Source organism: Ambystoma mexicanum, chromosome 13 (assembly GCF_040938575.1).
Source record: "Ambystoma mexicanum isolate Mex_15411 chromosome 13, UKY_AmexF1_1, whole genome shotgun sequence".
In the NCBI taxonomy this organism is placed as follows: domain Eukaryota; kingdom Metazoa; phylum Chordata; class Amphibia; order Caudata; family Ambystomatidae; genus Ambystoma; species Ambystoma mexicanum.
In genome coordinates, this window is record NC_090938.1 from 668,424,683 (window position 1) to 668,433,006 (window position 8,324).

Consider the following 8,324-nt stretch of genomic DNA (forward strand, 5'->3'; position numbering starts at 1 on the left):
TGGGGCACCCTCCACCAGGCCCCCATTCATGTCCAACTCATGTCCCCCTGCACCCCTACCCCCCAGCACTGTAGGGCACCCTCAACCAGGCCCCCACTCCTGTCTCCCTGCACCCCCACCCCCAGCACTGTGGGGCACCCTCCACCAGGCCCCCACTAATGTCTCCCACCCTCCCCACCCCCCATCAGTGTGATTTGCCTGGGTACGTGTATTCCAGGGGTGCGCGGGTAGTCTTACACGCGATTTCATCAGGGTACGTGTATTATGGGTCCGCGTGAACTTCCACACGCGATATCAGCAGGGTACGTGTATTCCAAGGTGCGCAGGAAATTCCACATGCGAATCCAGCAGCCTACGTGTATTCCTTCGGTGCCGTGGAGTCCTACACGTGAATCGGCCGTGTGGGTCCTCCCAGCTGTTCACTCTACACCCTCCACGGCCCCTGCAGGCGGCCCACACCACAGGGGACTACCCTGCACATGTCCCGCAGGCAGCCCATCCACCATGGCCATGCCCTCCAGCCAACCCACATGTCACCTTGCACCACTGCCCACTAACGCATGTCCCCCTGCACCCCCACCCCCCAGCACTGTAGGGCACCCTCCACCAGGCCCCCACTCCTGTCCCCCTGCACCCCCACCCCCAGCACTGTAGGGCACCCTCCACCAGGCCCCCACTCCTGTCCCCCTGCACCCCCACCCCCCAGCACTGTAGGGCACCCTCCACCAGGCCCCCACTCATGTCCAACTCATGTCTCCCTGCACCCCCACCCCCCAGCACTGTGGGGCACCCTCCACCAGGCCCCACTCATGTCCAACTCATGTCCCCATGCACCCCCACCCCCCTGCATCCAGGGGCACCCTCCACCAGGCCCCACTCATGTCCAACTCATGCCCCCCTGCATCCACACCCCCCAGCACTGTGGGGCACCCTCCACCAGGCCCCCACTCATGTCCACCTCATGTCCCTCTGCACGCCCACCCCCCAGCACTGTGGGGCACCCTCCACCAGGCCCCCACTCATGTCCAAATCCTGTCCCCCTGCACCCCCACCCCCCAGCACTGTGGGGCACCCTCCACCAGGCCCCACTCATGTCCAACTCATGTCCCCCTGCACTCCCACCCCCCTGCATCCAGGGGCCCCCTCCACCAGGCCCCCTCATGTCCAACTCATGTTCCCCTGCACCCCCACCCCCCAGCACTGTGGGGCACCCTCCACCAGGCCCCCACTCATGTCCAACTCATGTCCCCCTGCACCCCCACCCCCAGCACTGTAGGGCATCCTCCACCAGGCCCCCACTCCTGTCACCCTGCACCCCCACCCCACAGCACTGTGGGGCACCCTCCACCAGGCCCCCACTCATGTCCAACTCATGTCCCCCTGCACCCCACCCCCCTGCATCCAGGGGCACCCTCAACCAGGCCCCACTCATGTCCAACTCATTTCCCCCTGCACCCCCACCCTCCAGCATTGTGGGACACCCTCCACCAGGCCCCCACTCATGTCCAACTCATGTCCCGCAGGCAGCCCATCCACCATGGCCATGCCCACCAGCCAACCCACAGGTCACCTTGCACCACTGCCCACCAACGTATGTCTACCAGCACCCCCACCCCCCAGCACTGTGGGGCACCCTCCACCAGGCCCCGACTCATGTCCAACTCATGTCCCCCTGCACCCCACCCCCCAGCACTGTGGGGCACCCTCCACCAGGCCCCCACTCATGTCCCCCTGCACCCCCACCCCCCAGCACTGTGGGGCACCCTCCACCAGGCCCCACTCATGTCCAACTCATGCCCCCCTGCACCCACATCCCCCAGCACTGTGGGGCACCCTCCACCAGGCCCCCACTCATGTCCAACTCATGTCCCTCTGCACCCCCACCCCCCAGCACTGTGGGGCACCCTCCACCAGGCCCCCACTCATGTCCAACTCATGTCCCCTACACCCCCACCCCCCAGCACTGTGGGGCACCCTCCACCAGGCCCCAACTCATGTCCAACTCATGTCCCCCTGCACCCCCACCCCCCAGCACTGTGGGGCACCCTCCACCAGGCCCCCACTCATGTTCAACTCATGTCCCTCTGCACCCCCACCCCCCTGCATCCAGGGGCACCCTCCACCAGGCCCCACTCATGTCCAACTCATGCCCCCCTGCACCCCCACCCCCCGGCACTGTGGGGAACCCTCCACCAGGCCCCCACTCATGTCCAAATCATGTCCCCCTGCACCCCCATCCCCCAGCACTGTGGGGCACCCTCCACCAGGCCCCACTCATGTCCAACTCATGTCCCCTTGCACCCCCACCCCCCTGCATCCAGGGGCACCCTCCACCAGGCCCCACTCATGTCCAATTCATGCCCCTCTCCACCCCCACCCCCAGCACTGTGGGGCACCCTCCACCAGGCCCCCACTCATGTCCAACTCACGTCCCCCTGCACCCCCACCCCCCAGCACTGTTGGGCACCCTCCAACAGGCCCCACTCATGTCCCCTGCACCCACACCCCCCTGCATCCAGGGGCACCCTCCACCAGGCCCCACTCATGTCCAACTCATGCCCCCTGCACCCCCACCCCCCAGCACTATGGGGCACCCTCCATCAGGCCCCCACTCATGTCCAACTCCTGTCCCCCTGCACCCCCACCCCCCCTGCATCCAGGACCACCCTCCACCAGGCCCCACTCATGTCCAACTCATGTCCCCCTGCACCCCCACCCCCAGCACTGTGGGGCACCCTCCACCAGGCCCCCACTCATGTCCAACTCATGTCCCCCTGCACCCCCACCCCCCAGCACTGTGGGGCACCCTCCACCAGGCCCCCACTCATGAACAACTCATGTCCCCCTGCACCCCCACCCCCCAGCACTGTAGGGCACCCTCAACCAGGCCCCCACTCCTGTATCCCTGCACCCCCACCCCCAGCACTGTGGGGCACCCTCCACCAGGCCCCCACTCATGTCTCCCACCCTCCCCACCCCCCATCAGTGTGATTTGCCTGGGTACGTGTATTACAGGGGTGCGTGGGTAGTCTTACACGCGATTTCATCAGGGTACGTGTATTATGGGTCCGCGTGAACTTCCACACGCGATATCAGCAGGGTACGTGTATTCAAAGGTGCGCAGGAAATTCCACATGCGAATCCAGCAGCCTACGTGTATTCCTTGGGTGCCGTGGAGTCCTACACGTGAATCTGCCGTGTGGGTCCTCCCAGCTGTTCACTCTACACCCTCCATGGCCCCTGCAGGCGGCCCACACACGGGGAACTACCCTGCACATGTCCCGCAGGGCAGCCCATCCACCATGGCCATGCCCCCCAGCCAACCCACATGTCACCTTGCACCACTGCCCACCAACGCATGTCCCCCTGCACCCCCACCCCCCAGCACTGTAGAGCACCCTCCACCAGGCCCCCACTCCTGTCCCCCTGCACCCCCACCCCCCAGCACTGTAGGGCACCCTCCACCAGGCCCCACTCCTGTCCCCCTGCACCCCCACCTCCCAGCACTGTAGGGCACCCTCCACCAGGCTCCCACTCCTGTCCCCCTGCACCCTCACCCCCCAGGACTGTAGGGCACCCTCCACCAGGCCCCCACTCATGTCCAACTCATGTCTCCCTGCACCCCCACCCCCCAGCACTGTGGGGCACCCTCCACCAGGCCCCACTCATGTCCAACTCATGTCCCCCTGCACCCCCACCCCCCTGCATCCAGGGGCACCCTCCACCAGGCCCCACTCATGTCCAACTAATGCCCCCCTGCACCCACACCCCCCAGCACTGTGGGGCACCCTCCACCAGGCCCCCACTCATGTCCAACTCATGTCCCTCTGCACGCCCACCCCCCAGCACTGTGGGGCACCCTCCACCAGGCCCCCACTAATGTCCAACTCATGTCCCCCTGCACCCCCACCCCGCAGCACTGTGGGGCACCCTCCACCAGGCCCCACTCATGTCCAACTCATGTCCCCCTGCACTCCCACCCCCCTGCATCCAGGGGCACCCTCCACCAGGCCCCCTCATGTCCAACTCATGTTCCCCTGCACCCCCACCCCCCAGCACTGTGGGGCACCCTCCACCAGGCCCCCACTCATGTCCAACTCATGTCCCCCTGCACCCCCACCCCCAGCACTGTGGGGCACCCTCCACCAGGCCCCCACTCATGTCCAACTCCTGTCCCCCCTGCACTCCCACCCCCCTGCATCCAGGGTCACCCTCCACCAGGCCCCCTCATGTCCAACTCATGTTCCCCTGCACCCCCACCCCCCAGCACTGTGGGGCACCCTCCACCAGGCCCCCACTCATGTCCAACTCATGTCCCCCTGCACCCCCACCCTCCAGCACTGTGGGGCACCCTCCACCAGGCCCCCACTCATGTCCAACTCATGTCCCCCTGCACCCCCACCCCCCAGCACTGTGGGGCACCCTCCACCAGGCCCCCACTCATGTCCCCTGCACCCACCCCACCAGCACTGTGGGGCACCCTCCACCAGGCCTCACTCATGTCCAACTCATGTCCCCCTGCACCCCCACCCCCTGCATCCAGGGGCACCCTCCACCAGGCCCACTCATGTCCAACTCATGCCCCCCTGCACCCGCACCCCCAGCAGTGTGGGGCACCCTCCACCAGGCCCCCACTCATGTCCAACTCATGTCCCCCTGCACCCCCACCCCCCAGCACTATGGGGCACCCTCCACCAGTCCCCACTCATGTCCAACTCCTGTCCCCCTGCACCCCCAACCCCACTGCATCCAGGGGCACCCTCCACCAGGCCCCCACTCATGTCCAACTCCTGTCTCCCTGCACCCCCACCCCCCTGCATCCAGGGGCACCCTCCACCAGGCCCCACTCATGTCCAACTCATGTCCCCCTGCACCCCCACCCCCAGCACTGTGGGGCACCCTCCACCAGGCCCCCACTCATGTCCACCTCATGTCCTCCTGCACCCACACCCCAGCACTGTGGGGCACCCTCTACCAGGCCCCCACTCATGTCCAACTCATGTCCCCCTGCACCCCCACCCCCCAGCACTGTAGGGCACCCTCCACCAGGCCCCCACTCCTGTCTCCCTGCACCCCCACCCCCAGCACTGTGGGGCACCCTCCACCAGGCCCCACTAATGTCTCCCACCCTCCCCACCCCCCATCAGTGTGATTTGCCTGGTACGTGTATTCCAGGGGTGCGCGGGTAGTCTTACACGGAATTTCATCAGGGTACTACGTGTATTATGGGTCCGCGTGAACTTCCACACGCAATATCAGCAGGGTACGTGTATTCCAAGGTGCGCAGGAAATTCCACATGCGAATCCAGCAGCCTACGTGCATTCCTTGGGTGCCGTGGAGTCCTACACGTGAATCGGCCGTGTGGGTCCTCCCAGCTGTTCACTCTACACCCTCCACGGCCCCTGCAGGCGGCCCACATCACAGGGGACTACCCTGCACATGTCCCGCAGGCAGCCCATCCACCATGGCCATGCCCCCCAGCCAACCCACATGTCACCTTGCACCACTGCCCACCAACGCATGTCCCCCTGCACCCCCACCCCCCAGCACTGTAGGGCACCCTCCACCAGGCCCGCACTCCTGTCCCCCTGCACCCCCACCACCCAGCACTGTAGGGCACCCTCAACCAGGCCCCCACTCCTGTCACCCTGCACCACATCCCCCAGCACTGTGGGGCACCCTCCACCAGGCCCCCACTCATGTCCAACTCATGTCCCCCTGCACCCCCACCCCCAGCACTGTGGGTCACCATCCACCAGGCCACCACTCATGTCCAACTCATGTCCCCCTGCACCCCCAACCCCCTGCATCCAGGGGCACCCTCCACCAGGCCCCACTCATGTCCAACTCATGTCCCCCTGCACCCCCACCCTCCAGCATTGTGGGGCACCATCCACCAGGCCCCACTCATGTCCAACTCATTTCCACCCTGCACCCCCACCCTCCAGCACTGTGGGGCACCCTCCACCAGGCCCCCACTCATGTCCAACTCATGTCCCGCAGGCAGCCCATCCACCATGGCCATGCCCCCCAGCCAACCAACAGGTCACCTTGCACCACTGCCCACCAACGTATGTCTGCCAGCACCCCCACCCCCCAGCACTGTGGGGCACCCTCCACCAGGCCCCACTCATGTCCAACTCATGCTCCCCTGCACCCACATCCCCCAGCACTGTAGGGCACCCTCCACCAGGCCCCCACTCATGTCCAACTCATGTCCCTCTGCACCCACACCTCCCAGCACTGCGGGCACCCTCCACCAGGCCCCCACTCATGTCCAACTCATGCCCCCCTGCACCCCCACCCCCCAGCACTGTGGGGCACCCTCCACCAGGCCCCACTCATGTCCAACTCATGTCCCCCTGCACCCCCACCCCCCTGCATCCAGGGACACCCTCCACCAGGCCCCCACTCATGTCCAACTCATGTCCCCCTGCACCCCTACCCCCCAGCACTGTAGGGCACCCTCAACCAGGCCCCCACTCCTGTCACCCTGCACCCCCATCCCCCAGCACTGTGGGGCACCCTCCACCAGGCCCCCACTCATGTCCAACTCATGTCCCCCTGCACCCCCCACCCCCCTGCATCCAGGGGCACCCTCCACCAGGCCCCACTCATGTCCAACTCATTTCCCCCTGCACCCCCACCCTCCAGCACTGTGGGGCACCCTCCACCAGGCCCCCAACTCATGTCCAACTCATGTCCCGCAGGCAGCCCATCCACCATGGCCATGCCCCCCAGCCAACCCACAGGTCACCTTGCACCACTGCCCACCAACGTATGTCTGCCAGCACCCCCACCCCCCAGCACTGTGGGGCACCCTCCACCAGGCCCCAACTCATGTCCAACTCATGTCCCCCTGCACCCCCACCCCCAGCACTGTGGGGCACCCGCCACCAGGTCCCCACTCATGTCCCCCTGCCACCCCACCCCCCAGCACTGTGGGGCACCCTCCACCAGGCCCCACTCATGTCCAACTCATGTCCCCCTGCACCCCCACCCCCCTGCATCCAGGGGCACCCTCCTCCAGGCCCCACTCATGTCCAACTCATGCCCCCTGCACCCGCACCCCCCAGCACTGTGGGGCACCCTCCACCAGGCCCCCACTCATGTCCAACTCATGTCCCCCTGCACCCCCACCCCCCAGCACTGTGGGGCACCCTCCACCAGGCCCCCACTCATGTCCAACTCCTGTCCCCCTGCACCCCCACCCCCCTGCATCCAGGGGCACCCTCCACCAGGCCCCACTCATGTCCAACTCATGTTCCCCTGCACCCCCACCCCCCAGCACTGTGGGGCACCCTCCACCAGGCCCCCACTCATGTCCAACTCATGTCTCCCTGCACCCCCAACCCCCAGCACTGTGGGGCACCCTCCACCAGGCCCCCACCCATGTCCAAGTCATGTCCCCCTGCACCCCCACCCCCCAGCACTGTGGGGTACCCTCCACCAGGCCCCCACTCATGTCCACCTCATGTCCCCCTGCACCCCCACCCCCAGCACTGTAGGGCACCCTCCACCAGGCCCCCACTCCTGTCTCCCTGCACCCCCACCCCCAGCACTGTGGGGCACCCTCCACCAGGCCCCCACTCATGTCTCCCACCCCCCACCCCCCATCAGTGCGATTTGCCTGGGTACGTGTATTCCAGGGGTGCGCAGGTAGTCTTACACGCGATTTCATCAGGGTACGTGTATTATGGGTCCGCGTGAACTTCTACACGCGATATCAGCAGGGTACGTGTATTCCAAGGTGCGCGTGAAATTCCACACGCGAATCCAGCAGCCTACGTGTATTCCGGGGGTGCCGTGGAGTCCTACACGTGAATCGGCCGTGTGGGTCCTCCCAGCTGTTCACTCTACACCCTCCACGGCCCCTGCAGGCGGCCCACACCACAGGGGACTGCCCTGCACATGTCCCGCAGGCAGCCCATCCACCATGGCCAAGCCCCCCAGCCAACCCACATGTCACCTTGCACCACTGCCCACCAGCGCATGTCTCCCAGCACCCCCACCCACCAGCACTGTGGGGCACCCTCCACCAGGCCCCCACTCCTGTCCCCCTGCACCCCCACCCCCAGCACTGTAGGGCACCCTCCACCAGGCCCCCACTCCTGTCCCCCTGCACCCCCACCCCCAGCACTGTAGGGCACCCTCCACCAGGCCCCCACTCATGTCCAACTCATGTCTCCCTGCACCCCCACCCCCAGCACTGTGGGGCACCCTCCACCAGGCCCCACTCATGTCCAACTCATGTCCCCATGCACCCCCACCCCCCTGCATCCAGGGGCACCCTCCACCAGGCCCACTCATGTCCAACTCATGC